Here is a 23,985-nt window from a genome sequence, read left to right as displayed (position 1 = left end):
CTTTGGATTCAATCTTTTATAATTGCAGATATAATTAGTTACAGATATGATGTTGTTTGGAGCTTTATAGTAAAGGGTACTGTACTGCACTACAAAAGACAGCACTTCCCAGTATAGACTGTCACATGGTGTAACAGAACTCCATAATATCTTTGAAAACACCATCACATCTGCAGCCTCTGTCACATAATTGTTTGTGGTTTTCTCACTTTTGCAATGATATGGGATTTGACTAGTTGCAGTGTGCTAGCTCACTAAACAAGTCAATTTGAAGAACGCATTAATTCTTTCCTTCCAACTACTCTGGGAAGGAAATGTGAACAGGTCGGAAATAATCAGCTTGAATAAATTATAGGAAAGCTAAAATTCCTTACAAACCAGTGAAGTGAAGTTGTTAGAATTTGAGATCTCAGGCATTTTCTTGAGTGAATTCAAAAACGTCCAATCTTTAAGATGTTGTCTGTAGTGAGGCACGATAGCCTTAGGAAATGAAAAGTTTTTAATTCTCTGATTCTAAATATTATTCTTCTGTTCATGTAAACAGACCAATTTAAATAGAGCTCTGTTGTTATACATCTTAATCCACAAAAGTGAGTTTTCTCAGCATTTAACAATTTATCTGCAATGTTCTCACTACACCAATGCAACTTTATGTTTCGTGGTACTTGTGAAATATACGGAGAATTTTAATCTTGTAGAATTTACTGAACTGAAAAGCTGCAGTTCGACCTGTAGCCTTAATGCAATAAATTGGCAGAAGTGTTAATAGTTATTACTGAAATGAAGTAGCTTGCCTTAGCTGTTTGGTTAATGTTGTTTCTCTATTACTAAAGTCAGTTAAATGAGTTCAAACATGGGATGAGAATAGTTAGGTGCTGTTTTTGACTGGCTTAGATTCAATGGGCCGAAGAGTCTTTTTCCGTAATGAAGATCTTTGTTAATCTAAATTTAAAAAGTAGAGGAAAAACCTCCTTATCTCACCTGAACCAAAAGCTTGGAGATGGGAGGTAAAACCAGATCGTGACTCCATATTCACAAGCACCAATATCCTGATTTACATTGTACTTGTACTTGTTTCAGTATTGATGGTCTCATTGTCTCCAACTTCCCGGATATAATGGAAGCCTGTCACTCAAAACTCCTCTTTCACTGTTAATTCATTGTATACAATTTTGATAAAAATGTTTGAATAATATTTTTTCGGGGAGAAAGTGAGGACTGCAGATGCTGGAGATCAGTCGAGGAGAAAGTGAGGATGGACCTGCTGCGCTTTTCCAGCAACACATTTTCAGCTAATATTTTTTCGGATTGTATTGAATTTTTTGAGTATTTTTAACTTCAGTCTGGCTGGTGGGTTGTTAAAATGGAGCAGGTTAAACCCCAGGCTGTCACAGTTTTTAAAAAGCATGATTTTTTAGGTCAATGAAGAGCTGGCTGCCCCCAGCACCTTCTATGATTTGGACTCCTAATACCACAGTCTGAACATTGAAGAGAGTAGCAGCAGTCCCTTCGCAACTATAAAGCAAGTCTAAAGATCAAACAGACTTTTCAAGTTAACTTAGAACTTGCCTTGGGACCAAAATGAAAAGAATGATGGAAATCGGCAAAAGAGCCAGTTTTGGAACTTTTTCTATTCTATGCTTTCAACCAGTTTTCAGTGTTTCTTGTAGGCTCCTAAACCAGGCCTGAGCTACCTTGATATTAAAGTTTGATATCTGACCAGATTCCTAGCATACTCCACTGACTATTTCTCATCAGTGACTTATTCCAAGTTATGAATCTATGTTTTTTTGAAGGAATTGAAGAGCCTTGGGCAACCAAGTGTTTTCCTGTAGCTCCACAGATTGCAAATGGCTCCCGCTACTCACAGCTGTTATCACCACCATCACCATGACTACAATCCTTTTGCTCCTCACAGCACTCTCCCCTCCAATAAACCATTGCCAATGTTCAGTTATTCAAATCTTCAGTTATCCAAAGTAATTTGGACATAGAAAACCAATTTAATTAGAACTAAAAGAAAGCTTCTTCAACCTTTTAAAAAATACTTAGCATGCAAAAAGACTTGAAGTTGCGCTCATCAGAACTAGCACACAAGAAACCTACTTGAAAAAAGAAGCAGTGTTTCATACAATATGAGCGTGCTGATCAGTTAGGCCATCATTACTGTGGAGATGCAGCAAGAAGGGTTCACTGTCAATCTTAATCCTCAGGACAGAGAGATTCTGATTGGTCAGTGTGTTATCATGGAGATGCAGCAGAGATTGACTGTCTTCATGACCCCTTTTGTCTTTTGGAAAAAGTGTAATGTATCTATAAATTCCTGTTCTCTCCAAAAAAAAAGGGTCCTCTATTTTAAATATGTGGGTTTTAGCACACACAAATGCATTATAATTTACATAAGTACATTGGGGCAATAGAACAGAATGCAGAATATAGTGTACAGCTACAGAGAAAGTGCAGAGAAAGATCAACTCTAATATGAGAGGTCTGTTCAAAAGCCTGATAGCAGCGTGAAGAAGCTGTTCTTGAGACGAGGTTCACAAAGTTGCCAATAAGTTGATCTTTTAGTGTGCGCGACTGTAGGACTCAATGTGTATATTGACCAGTGAATGTAGGCTTTCTTTGGTAGTATTGGTAGTTCTTCTATAATGTGATGGTTGCTTTCTTGGGCAACCGTACATTATAGAAAAATTGGGCTTTAGAAACAGTACTTAGTGTTGCCGATGTAATCGCGTTACAGGCACACACGTTTTAAAAGTTCACACTTTAGAAACCGTGTCCCTAATTTGTCAATTGTGTTACCCTGAATTTGTTTTAATGAAATGCACGTTACAGCAGAATGACTTGTAGTTAAGAACCCGTGATTTCTCAACTGATACATCAAGGAAAGGGAGAACATTAGTTTACTCCATTTCAGTGGGAAATTTGAGCTCAGGATGGAGTTTTGTTTTAAAACCTAAAACCAATTCAAAGTCACCCTGAGGGATGGAATGCTTTATTTTTCTAATCAACCTGTTTAGATATTATTACACAACTCTGAATGCTTGTGGGACTTGGATCCTGACTTCCTGATGCACAACCACTGTGTTACAAGGACGCACTTCACAAAAAAATAGTTATATGGTTTCCATTAGACAAACTTTTTAAACTTGGATATTTATTGCTTATTAACGGTCCAGCTTACCTTGTTCATTTTTCAAACTGAACTCAAATTCCACCATCTGCCATATTAGGACTTGAACCTATGTCATCAGGTCATTGACCTGGGAGTCTGAATTTTGAGTCCAGTGGCATTACCACTATGCCATAAACTCCCCATGGAATTTATTAAAGCTATGTGTCAAATTTTTTGCAACCGTGAATTGAAATATTGCAAACGTGTTATTTACATACTGGAGATTTGCAAGGGCGAAGAGATTAGTGATCTTTCCTTCGAAGATGCATTTCCCATGGTAACCAACAAAGATAGTAACAGACCTGGACCAAGGAGGAATCCCATGGTGATGCCATTTATTTGGGTCTCCATGATGTCATTGATACCGAACGAAAATAGTTTCAACAGTACATTAATTGAACTGGGAGGTTCCACAGTAACATTTGCTGAGGGCAATAACGATGAACTTCAGTCCAAACGTTTTCTATTGTTTTCAGACAAATAATGTATTAATTTTTAAAATTGATTAATATCTCACTGCTTCTTTAGCATTCCACAGGAGATAATTGAAAACAGACGTGGACTGAATAATACCCAGCTATATAATAATGAACCAGAAGCTGGAGAAGAGAAACCAAGGGGTTGCAATTATGCAAAGATTGTGTAGAAATAAAAGTGAGTTTTATTAGCTCTGTCATGTTCTGTGGCCTTTGTTTTGCACTTTTGCAGCACAATGAGCAATATTTGCCAGGTAATATCACTTTGTACAGTCTATTCTCTGCAACCCTGATGAGCAATGATAATTACAATAGCTACATTTTTCAGTACAATTTTTAATTTGTTCGACAGGTTAAAGTCCCAAGTCTTCCCCAATTTTGTATGCAAATCAATGTTAACATTGCATTTAGCAGAATTAGACAATAAAAATACTCCAGTGGTCGTGAAACATTTTGAACAATCTGAGCTCATAATGGTGCTATAGAAATGCAAGTCATTTATTTCTTTACATTACTCCATTAATTTAAAGCAAAAATGTTCACCAAACAGTCATGCCATATCGGCTCATAATTTTGAGGAAATGGCAAGGTTCCCATGTTATCTAAAATGGATGTCACGTTCCTCCTCCAAGGAGGTGGGAGTGAAGAGTGGGACATGTTTGACACAAATGCAGTTCACTATGTTTAAAGCTGTAACTGCCTTCACCCATAAGTAATTTTCACAATCTGGCTTTCTGAAACGCAACTTATGAGCTTTACAAATTTAAGGAAAAAAAGCCTAAATATACCTCCGTTCTTTGGTAGCCTTTTGGGATTGGCTGCACTTTCTGCCACCCTGAAGTATGTGTACTAGCAGGGATATCCCTCAAATATATTTTAATAGAGTGATAAATATCTGATAATCTTAATCAAAGTGTAATTTGGATCAAAAATTAATTGTTAAAGTATAACTTCTTAAAGGCTTTAAACCTTGGCTTAAAAGTGTACACATACATGTTTGGAAATAATTGGCTGCTCAGTCGGCAGTCATCACTGGAAAGTTAATATCAGCAAATATGTAATTTTGATTGATTAATAGTAAATTTATAAAAGGTTGATAAGGTGTGTGGAATTATCAAATTGTCTTTTGAAATCCCTGTCCTTTGAAACAAAAACATGCTGCCATGTATCTCCGTGGGTGGAAAAAGGTGCCTTTTAGTTTCTGAAGCTGTTTGTTGACATATGCCTGAGGGCTATCCATGTTCATACTACTTGACTGCTTCTATAACCTATATTCGCAATGAACGCTCTGTAAGTTCCATATGTGATTAACTAGAAATGAAGGGGTTAACTGTCTTATGATGTGGGGCTATAAGTACAAATGTTTGTCAGTATACAACTTGAACTAACCTAAAACGAAACAGGAAGTTGAAGCTTTACGACTAGCCCCAATCAGAACCTGGACACAAAAAACAGACTTGAACAGGGACGTCGCTTTATACAGCATGAGAGGAGGCTGCAACGTCCCACTAGCAACGTTCAACTAGCCTGGTCTAGGAAATGTGTATCCACCATTAGATTTTGCTATTGGAAATCTTTCATTGTATAATTTGAATGAGAGTACTAAGAGTTGCACAAATCAGTTTAACATCAGCTGAGTTTCTCGTGTGATATATTTGCATATGCTAGAAACTACATGCATAAGTACATAGATGTAGGCAAAAGGAATTGGACATGTATTACTTCTTTGTTTCTTTAAAAAAAAAGGATAGCCAATCTTTGCATCCCCTTTGCAATGCCCCAACCAATTCGAATTTATCTGCCTACTCTGAGAAAATAAGATTGATGGTTGACTGGCGAAAGTGTTTGAAAAATAGTTAAACATATCAGTGAGGTTTCTAAAAATATTGTGAAGTCTCTGGTGCGGAAGGGTATTTCATTTTACCTTATGCCTCCCGATATGGGCATGGAACGAATTGGCATGGAGAATGTAAGAGCACAATGTAGATAGAGGGCATGGAATTTTAAGGGATCATGGGGTTTGTGGATCTTGGGATGGCATGAATTGCAGCCAGGTTAGCAGATGAACCATTGGAGATTGCGCAGAAGGGCATGGATTAGTATGGAGGGTGGGAGGGGATATGGGTAGTTGAAAGGGGAGAGCTTTTTAATTTTCATCACTGGGACCATGTTAATATTGTTATGATTCCAGCTAATGTTATTGCACAAAGTAGATCTCGAACTGAAACCTGGCTTGAAACATCAGTGTTTATTTTGCTTTCAATAGGGTGGTCTTTCACAGAAATATTAGCAAGCAATGTTGCAGTTTTGGTTTTAACAATCAACCAGAAATTTACTTTCAAAAGAAATGAAGGTGAAATAGAATAAACCAATTATTTATTTTTGGCAAAATGTAAAAAGGATTGAAACAAATGGTAATAAACCTCAGATGTTTGAATTCCTTTTAATTCCCATTTGTTTGAACCTTCTGCAACTTGATTTAATTAAGGGACTTTTCTAATTGTAGGTCAAGATGAGCTAAGTTTGCTCTTCAAAATTATTTAAGAATTGAGCATTTAGTGAACTTGCATGATGGAGCAGTTCATTTAAAGCCTTTGAGTATGTTTGTAGTCTCACTAAATATATGCAATAGTGGTAAGTTGGTTAAGATTTTGTTTTGATAAAGTATTTGCTGTCTGTAGGTTTATAATGTACCACTTTTCAAATTCTAAGTTATTTATCCAGAACTAAAGGGAAATCCCATTAGGACTGACAATAACGCATCCAACTGCAACAGTGTGCGAATATCTTGAACAACAGTAATTTTAATGAGTTCTGCCTTTTTCTCCATGCTAGGCTTGTTTGATACTTGATTGAATTGATTAGGGGAGAAAAAGCTGTGAATTTTAATGTAATTTTGTGCAGAACTATCATGTCTCAATAGACAGGTGATGTGTTCCCTTTTAAAATGTTCAATAAAGATGTTGTTTACATAAATGTCAAAACTGAGAGACTGAAAATGTGCAAATTGGTGTTTTCTTTCCTAGTTTGCATTTAATTTTTTTAAAAAAGTGAATGATTTGAAATATAAAAGTGTTTTGCATTTTTTTTGCAACAAGAGCAAGGTCACAAATTCCAGATTGTGATTCTGTAATACCAGGTGCTGAAGATTGAGGGCATTATTGCACAGAGCAATAATTTGCAGACTGGAGCCTGATGATTGCAATCATTAGATGTTTTTTAATGTATAGTTTTTGAGGTAAATATTATAAAGATTTTTTACTTGCATCAGCAAACCACCTAGACAGGATAATATCATTGGGCAGTTATCCTGAGGGTGTTGGCATTGGGCAGACCTTGTTTTAAGATGTGCTGACATTACACTGAGGAAGCATTTACCCAACTTCAAAAATATTTGTTCATGAAATGCTGACAAGGCCTCATTTATTGCCCAGCACTGGAGATGATAATGGTACTCCTTGAACTGCTGCAATTATCGAATACTTAATGGCATAGAAGGAGGCTCTTCAGTTCATCCTTAAGGTAGGGATGCTCTCATGTTAATGGTCAAAGTTTTGACCAAATAAGGAAGAATCAATGATTGCATGTCCCTTTAGGATGATAGCACTCTAATAAGAGATCAGCAACTTACTGATGACACATTGAATGAACTAAATTGGTTAACCCTATTTTTCTCTTCACAGATGCTGCCATATTGACTGAATGTTTCCAGCTTTTTATCTTGTTTCGGATTTTCAGCATCAGAATATTTTGCTTTAGTAGTAGGTTTGTTTCCCTTATGGCAGATGGAGAGAATACAAACCAGCTCATTCTCAAAAACAGGGCGGATCCCACTGAGCTGCTTTGGGTGACGGCCATTTGAGGTTTCTCACCCAGAGTATACTTGCTGCCCACTTCCCAGGGTAATTTGATGTCGATTGGAAACTTTTCAAGTTTCCACATGGCTGCCTTTAGTGATTTTGTGATTTGTGAGTTTGTGCGACATATAGTGAGCAATGATCTGAATGGGGTAGCCATTATCCCACACGATGGCTCTGATGCAACTGTGTGAAAGAAGTTCCTATGTTTGCTGTACTGAAACCTTTGCATTTAATCTGGTCGTGTCGCAACTTTAAATTATCTCACCCTTAACCATGAAAAACAATCTGCTTCTGTCTGTAAAATAAACAAAATGTTGAAAACAGTCTACAGGTCAGGCAGCATCTGTGGAGGGAAGCAGAGATAATTTTTCAGGTTGATGACTCTTCTTCCAATCTCACCTGTCTAACCTATCCCACCTTTTTGTAACTTTAAATAGTGGTCGCATTATTCTGTAAACTTGGTTCTTCAAACAAGAAAACACAATCTTTAAATCTGTCTCTTTTTGTATTTTCTTAAACTTGGCAATGTTCTATTACCTCAACATTCTTGGAACAGTATGATGCCCAATGGAATTGACATCTTTGATAGATTTTATATGCATTCATTTCTACCTTCTTAAATATTCCAGGCCTCTAGTGTTTATGCTGAGCACCAATTGGATACAAAGTTGGCTTGACTGTAGGTGACAGAAGGTGCTGGTAGGGGTTTGTTTTTCAGACTGGAGGTCTGTGATTAGCAGTGTACAACAGGGATCGGTGCTAGGTTTACTTTTGTTTGTCATTTATATATAAATGAGTTGGATGAAAGTACAGAAGACATAATTAGTAAGTTTACGAATGACACCAAAATTGGTTGTATGGTGGACATTGAAGATTATCTAAGATGACAAGAGGATCTTGATCTATTGGGTCAATGGGCTGAGGAGTGGCAGATGGAGTTTACTTTGGATAAAAACAAGGTATTGCGTTTTGGTAAAACAAGGGCAGGATTTACGCAATTAATGGTAGGTAGTGGGTAATGTTGTAGAACAGAGAGACCCAGGGGTTCAGGTACATAATTCTTTGCAATTTGCATCACAGGTAGACAGGGTCAGAAAGAAGGTGTTTAGAACGTTTGCCTTCATTGCTCAGACCTTTGAGTATAAGAGTTGGGATGTCATGTTGAGTTTGTACAGGATGTTGGTGAGGCCTCTTCTGGAGTACTGTGTGCAGTTCTGGTCATCCTGTTATAGGAAGTGGTGGATGTAGGTACATTTACAAGATTTAAAAGACATTTGAAAATGTACTTGAATAGGAAAGGTTTGGATGGATATGGGCCAAATGCAGGCATGGGGGACTAGTTTAGTTGGGGAACATGGTTGGCCTAGACTAATTATACCAAAGTGTCTGTTTCCATGCTGTATGACTCTATAGTGCCCTATTTTAGCATTGCGTTTACACTGTGAGCAAATGGTTTAGCCTCTCTTTATGAAATTTCAATGCCAGAGGGTTTGCTTTCCTGCTGTGAAATGTGGCTAAGGAGCAGCTTCCTTTTGCTACAGCCATCTATGATAATGATCAGGACCTATAATATTTGCTGGATCCACTGTACTCTTAACGTCTCAACAGCGCATGGAATGAACTGAGTTTGTTCATCCCCGTGAAGATTAGACTAAGTTTTCAGAAGAATGGTCACTTCCACAGGACTATGCAACTATGTCCTTGCCCCTGATGTGTCCTGAAGTTTGAAGAACAGTTTCACCAGGAATGACAATGGAAGGTTGAGGATTTTTGTTTTATCGAATCTGGGACAGCTTTCCCATTTTCTAATACGCTGAGCAGGTTGAGCTTGTCTTAATAAGTGGGTCATTGCCATTAGTTTTATGGATTTTTTTTTCTTGCTCATTATAGGATTTGGGTGGCTCTGTCTAGTCAACATTTATTGCCTTCTCTAACTATGTAACACTTCTAAAGCTATGTATGCAGAAGGAGGAGAGAGGACAAATTCATCTGTGATTGTCATCAACTGCCATCTCTTTTGTCTTTTCATAAATCCAAATGTTAAAATCCATTCTGACAGCTGGCAATGGATGACACGGTGGCTCAGTGGCTAACACTGCTGCAGCCGTATTAAATTGTCCATACTGTCCAGGAATGTATTGATTAGGTGGATTAACCATGGGAAATGTAGGACTAAGGGATAGAGTAGTGGAGTGGGGGGGGGGGGGAGAATGCGAAGGGAGGTGAGACTGGGTGGGATGCTCTTCAGAGAGTCAGTGTGGACTTGAGGTCTGAATCCAAATAGCCTGTTTCAATACTGTAGGGATTCTTTGAAAAGTAGGCTTGTTGGAGGAGTTAGTTGATTATCTGCTTTCCCTGACCAATGAATGGCCTCTGAGTCCACTAAGTGTCTCCAACTCACCAGTTGTATGCTAATGAGACCAAACCTTCTGTGTTGGGGCTATATTCACCCTCTTTCCTGATTATTGCAGCAGACTCAGGATGTATTCTTTGAAATGCAATGATATTTTAAATCAGAAAAATAAAATCTGGTTTTAATATCCAGAGCATTCTGCAGTTGTGTCTTGTTCAATAATCTAATCCGACCTGTATTGGTGGTGCAAGGGCAGGACAGATGGTGAGCTGACCGGAATGAGTAAGTAGCAAGCTCGACAGCAGGACAGCTCAGTAGTAAAGGAGGATTTTGGACCAATTAGGTGCCAAGGTCTCCTCTAGGTAAGGGGAAGGCTGTCCTCACCACCATCCTATCCACCAGAACCTCCAGGTACCTGTATACCAAGGGGGATGCCAGCTCCCCCCTCTTGACCACCTCTTTTCACAATGTCACAAATGGCTTGGAATGGTTGCTCCTGCCTTGCAGTGTTTGAACTGATATGATGCTGAGTTTTAAATGTGGCGTCCATGCTTTCTACACTAAGGTCCTGGTAGCAATAAACACTTCTGCCTCTGTCCACACAGTTCAACAAGAAGGGCCCTGTGGAGGCCGGAGGCATACCTAATGAAGTGAACAATAGTAGGTCGTGTGAGAAATGCTGCCAAGGCTCACAGGAAGAAACTGTCCATGTAGCTCCCCAAAATCGACACTGAGCTAAAACATGGGAAGTGTAATCTGAGATACTGGTGTGCTGCCATGTTCAGGAAACACACATTTTGACATCCCTTGAAGTCTTCTCAACATATCCATTTTTCTAATGGTCAAACATTCACCTTGGTGAAATGAAAGCATGAAGGACTAGAAGTACTCAGCAGGACTGGCAGCATCTGTAAAAAGAGGAACAGAGTTAATATTTCTGGCACCTTTCACAAGGCTGATCTTAATGAGATGGAAAAGGCATGGAAATGCTGGGTCCTGACTGTAATTGCCATACACAGGGTTACAAAGTTCAAGTTCAAACACCACCAGCCTTGGAGGTGGGTCACAGCATGTCTGAGCTGGTAAATTAAATTAACCAATGGTTTCGATTCTAGGCTACTTAGTATTTTGCATCATTATTTTAGCTCCCACCAGCTTCCCAGAGGTACCCACTGGCTGGCAAACCTAGCTCGATCAAACCCAGAAATGAGAGGCAACATGTTGGGTTCCTGAAAGTGTCAGCTTGAGCACCACATCTTGCACCTAAAAGGGCAACTGCTAAACCTAGAATCCCTGTGAATGTCAAGAAATAAGAGATAGCAAAAGAGAATGTTTGTCAATCAACTGATCGTTCAGTGACTCCAAAAGGGTAGGCAACTCGAGAAAGTGCAATGACAAAATTGAACTGACAATTAGGAGAGCAAAAAAAAGAGATTGAGAGGTAAACATTGAATAAATGAAGGAAAACCCAAAAATGTTTTCCAAACAGATGAAGAGTAAGTGGATGACTAAGGAATGAGTAAGGTCTATTTCAGGTCAAACATGCAACCCCATGTAGAAGCAGAATATCTGGGGATGGGATCTTGATGAAAACCTGTGATTATCCTTATAAAAGTTGGGCGGGGGAGCAATGTAACGAAGGTGAACGTTTTGGCTAGGTAAACCTTCTGACAGGGGAAATATTAAGGATTATTGTAACTTTGGAAGCAGGTGAACCACATTTCAAGTTAGATATGACCTTTTTTTCCCCAGAAGGTTACAAAGTGAAAAATGAGATGTTGTTCCTCCAGCTTGCATTGATCTTCTTTGGGACACTGCCGGAAGCGGCAGGGACAGACCACTATAAACACCGGAGGAAACATCAAAGAAGCGCTTTGCAGGAGGCTCCCAAGCACTGATGATGTCGCCTAGCCAGGGGACGAAACGTTTGCAACAAAAACTTCCAGCTCGGCGAACAGAACCACAACAACGAGCACCCGAGCTACAAATCTTCGCACAAACTTTGAACAGAACATAAATGTTAGGATGAGACCAAGTTGTTTTTTTGAAATGACAAGCAACTGGATAGTTGGGGTCATCCTGTGTACAGAGCGAAGTCGTTTTAAAATATGGTCACCCAACGTGAGTTTGATCTTGCTAATGTAAAGGAGACTTTATTGCATACCGTAAATACAACAGATTTGATTGAAAAGTTTGTGTTGCACATTGAGGAGGGAAGAGCTGGGACCGGAAGTGATCTGCCTTCTACGACTGCATGGGAAGGTGCCATGGTGGGTAACAGAATATTAGGAGTGAAGGAAAATGATCTAGGGTAATCCACCACATCATGATAATGAGCCTCCGAGAAAGAAAAGCCCCCATCTGTTTAAAATGGATGACCCCTTCTATAGTGACTCCTAGTTCTTGATTCTCCTGTGATAAAGTATCTTCTTCACATCTTTTATGTTACAATTCATTCCACCTCTGACTCTTTTTAAAAAATACCCCAGAATATATAAGCCTCAGATGTTCAACTTTTTCTCGTAAGGCAACCCGCCTATTCCAGTGAGCACTCTATGAACTGCTCATGTATTTACATCCTTTATTGAATAAGGAGACCAATACTGTACATGGTATCCCAGATTAGGTCTTACCAGTATCCTGTGGAACTGAAGCATATCCTTCCTGATTTTGTATTCCATTCCCCTCACAAAACATTACAATCTTACATTAGCTTTTCAAATTATTTGTCGTACCTAATACTAACCTTAGTATTTCAAGCAAGAGGACACTCAGACCCTTCCCCATCTCTGAGCTCTGCAATCCCTCACAATTTAGATAACACACTTCTTGTTTATTCTTCCTGCCAAAAACCGACAGTTTTGCATTTTCCAACATTATACTCCAAAAATCTTTGCTAAATCTTTACACATTCACTAAACGTATCTATATTTTACTGTAGCCTCTGCAATTTATTTTGCCACTTTCCTTTGTATCCTTGGCAAAGTCGGCAGCCTTGCCTCCTCTCCCTTCAATCAAGCCATTTATATAAATTGTAAATAGCTGAGGTCTCAGCTGTCTTCATTACAGTTAATAGCCTTTGATACCAGTTCCTAATATTATGTTTGGTTTTGTCGTCAGTGATTCAACAATAATATTAATCAAAGATTTGTTCCCAACATAACAACGGAAATTTCAGTGAAATGCAAAAGCTTTTGCCATCCAAGAAAGAGCTGACTCTAACACCGAGTTGGCAGTTAAACATGTAATATCATAAATCTAGCTGTTTTAATAGTTTTGTCTTCAAGTTTGCAATAACAAATGAACGTATGGATTATTTTCCCACCTTCCAATTTTACTGTTGTTTTTCAAGAAATGGGCCTTTTTGACCACATAAAAGTCTGTGAATCCTTTGTTGGACTATTAAATGTAGTTGGGTCTAAAACTCATTGTGGGATAAGCAAAATGTTGAGCCTATGAACTTGTGGGAACAGCTGTGCTTCAGACTGGAGTGCACGTCAACCTGCCAGGACTTGATTCTTCTGCATCGTGTTCTCCATTATCAGGGACTCGGAACTGCATGTCAGATGAAGTATATTTATTACATTCCTTAGTATAATGTGATGAAAGACTTACCCTATAAAATATCCAATTTAAGGAATTTGAAAGTTTTTCTGCAGCTCTACTGCCATCTTACAGCAGTTACCTTTATCGATAATACCTTTTACAGAATGCAACTGCCTAGGAAAATATTAAAACACCCTTGAAGTCCGAAGTGTTGCAGTACCCAGCTGGTCATTTCTTTCTGCCCTTGCCTGCCTGATGATTGAGTCATACAGCATGGAAACAGGCCCTTCAGCCCAACTCATTCATGCCGACTCGGTTCCCTAAACTGAACCAGTCCCACTTGTCACGATTTGACCCCTATCTGTCTGAGCCTGTCCAAATGTCTTTTAAATATTGTAATTTTGTCAGCCTCCACCACCTCATCTTGCAGCTCATTCTATACACGCTCTACCCTTTGTGAAAACATTGCCCCTCAGGTCCTTTTCCAACCTTTCCCCTTTCACCTTAAACCTATGCCCTCTAGTTTTGGCCTCCCTACCCTGCAAAAAATGACCCTAGTTATTCAACTAATCCACGCCCCTCATGACTTTGTAAACCTCAATAAGGTTACCATCTTAGCCTCCGACACCCAGTGAAAGAAGTCCCAGCCTATCCAGCATTTCTAATAATCCAAGCTTTCTAGTCTCCGTAATATCCTTGTAAATCTTTTTGCACCTTTTTCCAGTTTAATAACATCCTTCCTATAGCAGGGCAACCAGAATTGTAAAAAGTACTCGAAATGTGGCCTCAACGTCTTGTACAGCTATAGCATGACATCCCAACTCCTACTCTCAAGGCTTTGACAGATGAAGACAGGTGTTGCAAACACCTCCTTCACCACCCTGTCTATCTGTGGCGCCACTTTCAAGGAACTATGTTTGATGTGATTTATTTATTGTCACATATTTTGTTACAAAGTACAGTGAAAAGCATTCTATAGTGTCGCCACTTTCCAGCACTATCTTAAGACACGGTAAAATAAAACAAAACATAGAATATAAAGGCATTAAAAGGGAAGAAATAAAGAATAAGTGCCCAACTTTGCCATTGTCCTTGTTAAGTGGGCCAGGGGCCTGGTGACCAGACACAAGTCCCCTTAGCCATGTCACCATTGGAACAAAAGTTGCCCACTCTTCAGTGCCATCTTGCCTCACCAATGTGGATGCTACCGATGCCACTTCAGACTCCCCTCATCGATGTGGCCATTGCTGATACCATCGGGTCTTGTCTTTCATCACATTATACTGAGGAATGTAATAAATATACGTCATCTGACATGCAATTCAGAGTCCCTGATAATGGAGAGCAAGATGCAGAAGAATCAAGACTTGGCAGGTTCAAACTCGCCTAGGCAGGCACCTCCATGAATTCATGCTGGACATTGTCGAGAACCAATACTTACCTCTGCCGCAGCAGCCATGAGCCAGTGCTAGGACTGCCTCGCCGATGCAAAAGTCAAACCTGCTGTCAACTGTTGTTGGACCTACTTGAGTCTCCAGGGCACTAACATTAACTGTTCTCAGCTAATACCACTGTAAATTACAGTTTTGGGCTAAGTAGAATTTCCATCTGGTTAAAAATACATTGAACTTTATTGTCAGTAATTTTAAAGTAGCTGAATAACTCTAGGCTTCTTGGATTTATTCTTTACAAAGCCTTGGGTCTGGATGTTCAGAGGAATGTGATCCAGCAAGTACAGAAACATTCTATTTAACTTTAAAGAAACATCAAGTGTATTAGAAGTTACTGGAGTTTGAGAGATGGTATTCTTAGTTTTGATGTTGTCATTCTTCACAAAATGTAAGGTTATTAGGAATTCTCTAGGGAAACACTTTCTATGAACAAAATGGCCATATTTACTACTTGAGGGCTTTGTGCCACCATTCCTAGTATTTTACTGTCTCTGATGGTGGTGATGGGGATCTTATGCTTTACTTGCATAGCTGTTGTCAGGTAAAAGGGCCCTCTTTTTTGGGGAATGATCAAACAGAGCCTCTAGGAAGCATACCTCCAGGTCAGGCCTTTAACCTCCCCCGGCCTCTTGAACCTGGCCCCCTCATCATGCTTAGAAGGCTGGCCCACGACTTATGTGGGCTCCTAACCATAGTAGTACTGTCCATCACTGGCTACACTGGAAACAGAACTGCCAGCCATCTTACCAATCAGACTGGCAGTTGGCATAAGGTGGAATAAAATGGGATTCCTCCTGAGATGGGACAACATCTCACTTTTATGTAAGTAATGCTATTCCTATTGTTAAATTGCCAAGAAGCAACCATTGAGATTGTGGAAGGACCAGATTTTGCCTTAGGTATGGGTGTCGAACCTCAGTATCTCATAGCATTTAGTGCCAGATATCAGGTAAATGCTTAAGATCGAACACATATCAATATATGCAATTAATATATTATTAATGTATAAATACAACTTATGGATATATTTTTAGAGCATTAATATATAGCATCTGATATCAATGTGTAATCAAGTTTATTGACAAAAATATACAAAAAAACTCTGTTTACATTCTAACTTTACTATTAATTTAAAAATCCTCCCTTGAAAAGGGTGACCATCTTAGCTGTAATTATCCTCAAAGTTTGGAAATCAGGTTGTCATATCCAGAATTGTGTGCATATACCAGTGTCGCCCTTTCGTTTTTGGCAATGGTCCTACACAATTTACTAACACTCTGTTGAATGGAGGATACCTTCCATGTGGACTGCAGTGGTTCAGGAAGAAAACTGAACTCACCTGTTCAAGGGCTAATGGAAATGGGCAATAAATAATTTCTTTACCCGTGAGAATAAGCTGAGGATATATTATATGCTGATAAGGATTTTTAAATATGCTTTATTCAGAGAGTTGTTAACATTCTTTATCAATGCATTTGACAGTCCAGTATTCATTATCTTTGCATGTCTGAGCTTATTTGAATTGGCTGCTGAATCAGTGGCTATGGAAATGGGTGTTTGGAATACTACACTGTACAAAATGTTCATTCTTTGTGTATTTGGAACAGGCTTTATCTAATATTGCATCAGAGGATAGTAACATCTGAAACAGCGATAGACAAACAATAAAATGGTGGACTGGAGAGGATTGTGGCTGTAAATGCTGCTGGTTTTCTTTTGAGGTTTTTTTTTCCGTGCTGGAGCTGATTTCCTTGCTTTCTTGGATCAGCAATTACTGTTTTGTAAGTTTTTGCACTGTTCTTGGAATTGCTTTTAAAGAAAATCAAAAATGAAGAATGGGTTACCAGAGGAGGTGGTGGATGCAAGTACGATTACAACATTTAAAAGATGCCTAGATTGGTCTATGAATAGGAAGAGTTTGGAGGAATATGGGCCAAATGCTGGCAAAGGGGTCAAGATCAGTTTAGGATGTCTGGTCAGCACAGGCAGGTTGGACTGAAGGATCTGTTTCCATGCTGTATAACTCTGACCTCCAATTAGCAGATTTGGAAACAGCTAACGAGAGAGAATTAAAGCTCCCGTTGCAGGTTAATTGTCCAGTTTCTGTTCTCATGAACTTTCTTTGAAGTGATAACTCTCCACCAATGCTACCTGACTTGCAGATATTTCCAACATTTTATCTGTTAATGGTTGATTGACTTTGTTGATTCACTCCAACTGGCACATTTACAGTTTTGTTCTTAGAAAGAACAAAGATGTAGTGTGTAAATAATTCAGGATACTGAAGTATAAATATGACAATTCCCAGTGACTAAGCACTTGGCACTGGATCCACGAATTTCGTTTTACTTTTTAGGTTCTCAATTGATTACATATTACATCTCCTTATTGCTCCAAATGAATTTTTATGCTACATTTACTGGATAGTACCACAATCAATTGCAATTTTGAAGTGGTTAGCATGTCACAAGGTGAATGAGATGACCCTGTTACTTCAGAAAGCTCTAAGATATTCCCAAAGAGGTGAATTTTTCTCATTATTCTGGAGTCAATCAGGATTGTATTGTACTGACATTGTTGGAAGCAGTCTTTATTTATTCTGATTTATTTGAAGGTAGAGTACAATGATTCTGTAAAGAAAATGTTAATTTAAACTCCTCTTTGGCCATTATATTGAACATTGTGGCCAGAATTAAAAGCTTTACCATAAGCCCTGCCGAAAACCCCAACTAATGGGAGACTTTTAGATATAAAATTTTTAAAAAGCACTCCCTGGCTTTCATATACAAACTGTCTCTATGACAGTAGGCTGTGTTGCGCACACATTTCCAATCTAACAGAGGCAGGGCACTTTGTTAAAATCACTCTGCACAGCTTGGTTGGAAGTCTGATTTTAATTTAATAGCTGCTGGACTGTGTTTTCCAGGGCTTTAGTAACCTGCCAATGATATGGTGATGAGATAGCACTTTTAGTTATCCTTAAAGCATATTCTATAAGGAGTGCTCAACCTTTCACCCCAGAATGAATACTTACAATTATAGTTGACAGTTCTTCTCCTTCACTACACATGATCTTGGTGTCTCTATCGTTCTCCATTCCTTCTGACGACTTCCACCACCCATGCTGGGAACTGTACAAGTTTGTCCTCCGTTGTAGCCTCCTGTATTGCTTGCTTTCCAATCACACTCAGTCCCACTGACTGCCAGGCAACTGGAGAGGCAAATAACAATGAGGCCCTGTTACCAAGAGTGATGTTGCCTCCTATTGCTGGCCTCTCTTTATTTCCCCTCCTTAACTACACTTCCAGTAAATATTGAGGCTAAATCCACAACCTGTGACTGTACAAAAATTCACAAACGATATTTTTGAGAGGTTCTTGGCTGAGTGGCAGGTTGTTAGGATTTGAAAACAGCTCCACAAACCAATGTACAATGGCCGTTTAATTAATAAGTCCTCCAAGTATCTAGTTATGAGCTCATAAGACAACTGTTTTGCATGTGCAATGTTTTCACTGAATTGATTGTTAAATGCAATGAGTACCTGATGGTTAAGGTCACACGAATATGGTAAGCTAGGAAGTACATCATGCCAGGAGACAAATTAGAATAACATTTAATTTCTAGTGGAACATTCTACTTTCCATACAAAAAAACTTGTGCAAGCATTATCTTTTATACTGAGTTATCCAAGTTACCCAGTGTGTTATACCTAACATATTTCTCACAGCTGTTTGTCAGTCTCTGTGGTCTGTACATATGGTTTGCACATACAAATTGTGCCAGTCTCTTAACTGTATGCATTGTCACTCATTGCCCATCTGGGTGATGTTCCTTTTCCAGGGAGTGTTGTATTTGATATCAAAGTAACTGTTCTATTTTCATTGTTGAGGTGCTGTGGACCTGTGGGACTAATGACTCTTATTTCTTTTTACAATATGCTATCTTGAGTTGTAAATTAATCTCGGTATGCCAATACACATTTGTGAGCATGAGTGTCCTTGCTGCTTTCAGGCCATCCTTTCATCAATACTCTCCCAACACTTGGAGAGTTGTCTGTGATTGTTTAGTTTGCTTGATTTTAGCAAGGTATTTCTCTGTTCATTTCAACGTCTCTGTTGAGTGGTTGTTTCAGAATACGCAGACTGCTGCTTCACCTTGGATCTGGAAGATTTCACACTCTGACATAGCATCCTTTACTTTCTTCATGAGACAGCATGCCAGTGATCTATCTATTTCCCTTACTTGTACATCACACCTAGATAATAGCTCTAGTAACTATAATATCTTTTTTTTTGTAAATGCTTTAGAGCAGATAGTGTGGAGAAAATGCTTTGAAGTAGCTTGTGGTCAAACATGACTGCAAATTCCAAGTAAGTATTGATAAAAATGTTCACAAGCAAAGACAGTGGCCAGTCACTCATTGTTGATCTGAGTGTAGCATCAGTTACTTGCATGGTTGCTCTGGATGCAATTATAGATTGTGTCCTTGCAGGATTCGTGTGGTTCCAAATCTTAGCTCCTTACAGGGTAACTTGTTCATTTACATCAGAGCATACCAGCACTGGCATTGCTATTGGAAGTTTCTTGAATTTAATGAATGTTGCTTTTTATAGAACATTACAGTGCAGTACAGGCCCTTCGGCCCTCGATGTTGCGCTGACCTGTGAAACTATGCTGAAATCCATCTAAATTACCCCATTCCATTATCAATCATATGTTTATCTAATGACTATTCAAATGCCCTTAAAGTTGGAGTGTCTACTATTGTTGCAGGCAGGGCATTCCAGACCCCTATTACTCTGAGTAAAGAAACTATCTCTCACATCTGTCCTATTTCTGTCCTTCCTATAATGCAGTGACCAGAACTGGGAGTGCGCCCACACCAGAGTTTTGTTCAGCAGCAACATGACCTCATGGTTCTCAAACTCACTCCCTCTACCAATAATAGTTAACACACCATATGCCTGGATGTACGTTTGCTCATTGAGCTGGAAGGTTTATTTCCAGGCGTTTCACCACTCTACTAGGTAACATCTTAAGTGGGGTTCAGAAGAAGCACGGCTGATAAGTCCTGCTTTCTATTTTTGTTTGGGTTTCTTTGGGTTGGTGATGTCATTTCCTGTGGTGAAGTCACTTCCTGTTCTTTTTCTTGGGGGTGGTAAATGGGGTCTAACTCTATGTATTTGTTGGGTTGCACCCTCATCCAGGTCATTTATAAAGATGACAAACAGCAGTGGCCCCAAAACACTTTTTTGTGGTACAGCTTCTTCTATTCTGTCTGCATCCTTAAACAAGCAGATCATCTACTAGAACTTCTGAAACAATCATGGAAAATCTTATGTTGTTTGCAGCCATGGAAATGCCAAATGGCATGTGCAACCAGCTGTATCTCCCAAGGTATCAAGAACATAGTTAGAAAGTCATTGTTTTATCCATCTTGCCAGTAACCATCCTTAGTATCTAGAATTAATGTACGTAAGGACATAACGAATACGGGCAGGAATAGGCCATCTGGCCAATTGAGCCAGCTCCACCATTCAATAAGGTCACGGCTAATCTTTCCGTGGACTGAGCTCCGCTTACCCGTCTGCTCACCACAGCCCTTAATTTCTTTACTGTTCAAAAATCTACATATCTTTGCCATTTCTGCCTTTGGAAATTGTGGCAAAATTCCTTCAATGATGGGCATGGGGTAGTGAGAGAATTTCAGAGCTTTAGTTGTATTGTTTTTGATTAATACTCTTAGCTGTCCAGGTTATTTCAATGCTACTACACTGTCAATCCATTCTGTAGTTGTCTCTTTCTTGATTACTCCCTTCTTTTCCAGCTCTTCTATCTTGCCTTTCAAACTGACTTTGAGGGCAGCTGAAACTTTCTTAAGCAGTTGCTGAATTGCCTTTGCATTCTCATCAATGTTGAAATGATATATGCCAGGGGACCATCCTATACCCATAAACATATTGCTGTACTACTCTTGGATCTGATTAAAACAAAAACTGCAAATGCTGGAATCTAAAGTAGACTGAAAGGAGGCTGGAAAAACACAGCAAGCCAGGCAGTATCAGAAGTGCAGAAGTCGACGTTTCAGGTGTAACCCTTCTTCAGGACTCTACGATCTGGCCTGTGATCAAATAGTTCAGTCACTGCAGGTCATTTCAAATCTCTTTTGGTATGTTGAGGTTAATAATTGATTTGCTTTGGCTAAGATGAGTGGCATTTGTTTATCATCTATAGTCTGGAACTCCAGATCTTTGTTCTTGTCTTTGCATTGGGCTCTAAGTAAGCTGAGTGTGGTGTCATCATATAACCTTAACTGTAATTCTGAGGGCTTCATTTGGAGTGCCATTTTGAACCACTTCATACAGGTCATGGTACACTTTAATTTGATGTGTTCTTTCTGTAGTCATTTCTTCCAACTACCATAAACCATTTATCACCTATTGAACTGACTGAACCAATTTGTTGAATGATCTAGAGAGAGATTCCCTTCAAATCCTCTCTATTCCTTCTGTCTCTTGCCCTGAATTTAAAACTCTCGATACAGTATTGGATTTCTTAATTGAGGGAATATCTTGTACTTTTCCTATTCACACTGTTTAAAACTTTCATAATTTCTGTATTTCAGAATTAGATCTCCTCTGTTCCAAAGAGCAAAACATATTCCTAGCCTATCCAATCTTTCCTCATAACTTTTATTCTTTGATCCAGGCAAAATTCTCAGAAACCTCTTTTCCACCCTCTCTAATGTAATCCTACCTTTCATATAGTGCAGTGAGCTGACTGCATGCTATACTGCCCTGTGGCTGAACTAGTTTTTTTATATACACAATTCCCACATAACTTCCTAACTTTTCTATTCTGTATCTTGGCTAATACAGTATCCCATAAACCTCCTTGATCACTTATTAATCTGTCTAGCCACCTTCAGTGATCTGAGGACTCAAACTTCCTCTGTTTCTCATGATTTGGAGGTGCCAGTGTTGGATTGGGTGCAGAAAATGTGTTGCTGGAAAAGCGCAGCAGGTTAGGCAACATCCAAGGAGCAGGAGAATCGACGTTTCAGGCATGAGCCCTTCTTCAGGAATGGATTGGATGCACGAAGTTAAAAATCAACACCAGGTTATAGTCCAACAGGTTATTTGGAAGCACTAGCTTTCGGAGCGCCGCACCTACAGCAGCCCAACTTGCCTTCTCCAAATGCCATGTCACATTTCTCCAGATTGAATTCCATTCGATACCTGACTGGACCATTAATAACTTGCTGTTCGCTACAGTTTTCTTCTTCACTATCAACCACATGATTTTTTTTCTTTTGTAAGCAAACTTCTTAATCATGCATCCTTCTATTCAAGTCCAGATTATGGATATAGAGATCTCACACTGAGCCCTATGAAACCCCCTCAGGAAGTCGTCTTTCAGTCACAAAAGTTGAAACTTACCCTGGGTTTCCTGCCTCTGAGCTAATTTTGGGTCCAACTTGTCAATTTGACTTGGACCTCTGAGCAGTCTGCTAAGTAAATAATGTTAAAATTCAGATAAACATTTTATAATCCCTGTAGGGACTGATGTTTGAAAAGAGATTGAATTTGTGATAACTGGAGCAAAATGATCATGCAACAAAATTTCATCTTTTTAAGATTTTTAAGCATCAAACTAAAATCATTGACTCAACATTTTTTAGACAACTAATAAGATAAACTATAAAAAGATATCACCATTAAATTTTGAATATGACTGACAATGTTGTGCGTACTTATGGATTTCACCACACTCAGCAGAACTTAAGGAAGCAATGGCCGAATGGTATTGTTATTAGATTATCAACCCAGAGACCCAGGCAATGTTCTGGGGACCTGGGTTCAAATCCCACTAGGGTTGATGGTAGAATTTGAATTCAATAAAAAAAACCTGGAAGTAAGAGGCGAATTATGGGCATGAATCCATTGCCAATTGTTGGGGGAAAAACACATCTGGTTTACTCATGTCTTTTAGGTAAGGAAACTGTTATCCTTACCTGATCTGGCCTACATGTGACTCCAGACTCTGGACAATAAATAATTGGTGCAGTGATGCCCACATTCAATAATTGAATTAAATAAAAAAAGCTGTGGTCCTTACAAAAAACAATCCAAGCCACTCCCAGCTTTTAAAACCCTCATTTCTCCCCATCTTGCATTCCAAATAGAGGTAGATAATGTTTTGTTCAACAAAAGTATTAAGGATATGGAGTTAGACCATAAATTAGCCATGTTGTCATTGAATGATGGAACAGGCTGTAGAAGCCGAATGGCCACCTTCTGTTTCCATGTTCCTATTTTGCTATATCATCACAACCAGTGTCCATCAAAAGTACATTCAGCTTTCAACTATTTGAGAAACAATTTGGAGCCACGAAACTCACTGCAATGATACTATTTTCTTTCTGGCCAGGCCAGAATCTTCTGATGTCTTTAAATCTTCACAGCTCTTGCCTTTTGAATCACTAGGTTCACACTAATGTTTTGACTGGTGGCTGTCAGGAAACTTCCTGTACCTTCTGTCATTCACAACACTTGCTGTCCTTCTGTTTGTTTTTCTGCCTATCTGTGTGTGTCCGTCCAGGACACACTGTTCCCCCTCTCTGTCTTGCATTTCTGAGTCAGTAATTCTGTAATGCAGGTCAGCTGTATTTACCTTTGTGTTCGGATGTTAAACCCAGCACCTGATTTTCAATAAAACTTAATCTGGCCCATGTTCCCCATGGTAACCAGATCATATTTGCTTGTTGCTATTGCAGAACTAAAGGAGACAGTTTAAAACACACATATCTTTAAACTCTCATTTCTAACAACTGTTTTGAATGCACTACCCTCTTCAACCCTCTTCTGTACCTCTTGAAAAATTCAATGACGTGACACAGGCATGATCACCCCCTTAAATCAATTTTAGAACATAGAACATAGAAGAATACAGCGCAGTACAGGCCCTTTGGCCCTCGATGTTGCGCCGATCCAAGCCCACCTAACCTATACTAACCCACTATCCTCCATATACCTATCCAATGCCCGCTTAAATGCCCATAAAGAGGGAGAGTCCACCACTGCTACTGGCAGGGCATTCCATGAACTTACGACTCGCTGAG

Source organism: Chiloscyllium plagiosum, unplaced genomic scaffold, assembly GCF_037043375.1.
Source record: "Chiloscyllium plagiosum isolate Xiang-an unplaced genomic scaffold, Cpla_swu_hap1 HiC_scaffold_11, whole genome shotgun sequence".
Taxonomy (NCBI): Eukaryota; Metazoa; Chordata; class Chondrichthyes; order Orectolobiformes; family Hemiscylliidae; genus Chiloscyllium; species Chiloscyllium plagiosum.
The sequence above is the reverse complement of the archived record's forward strand: the minus strand, read 5'-3'. Positions refer to the sequence as shown.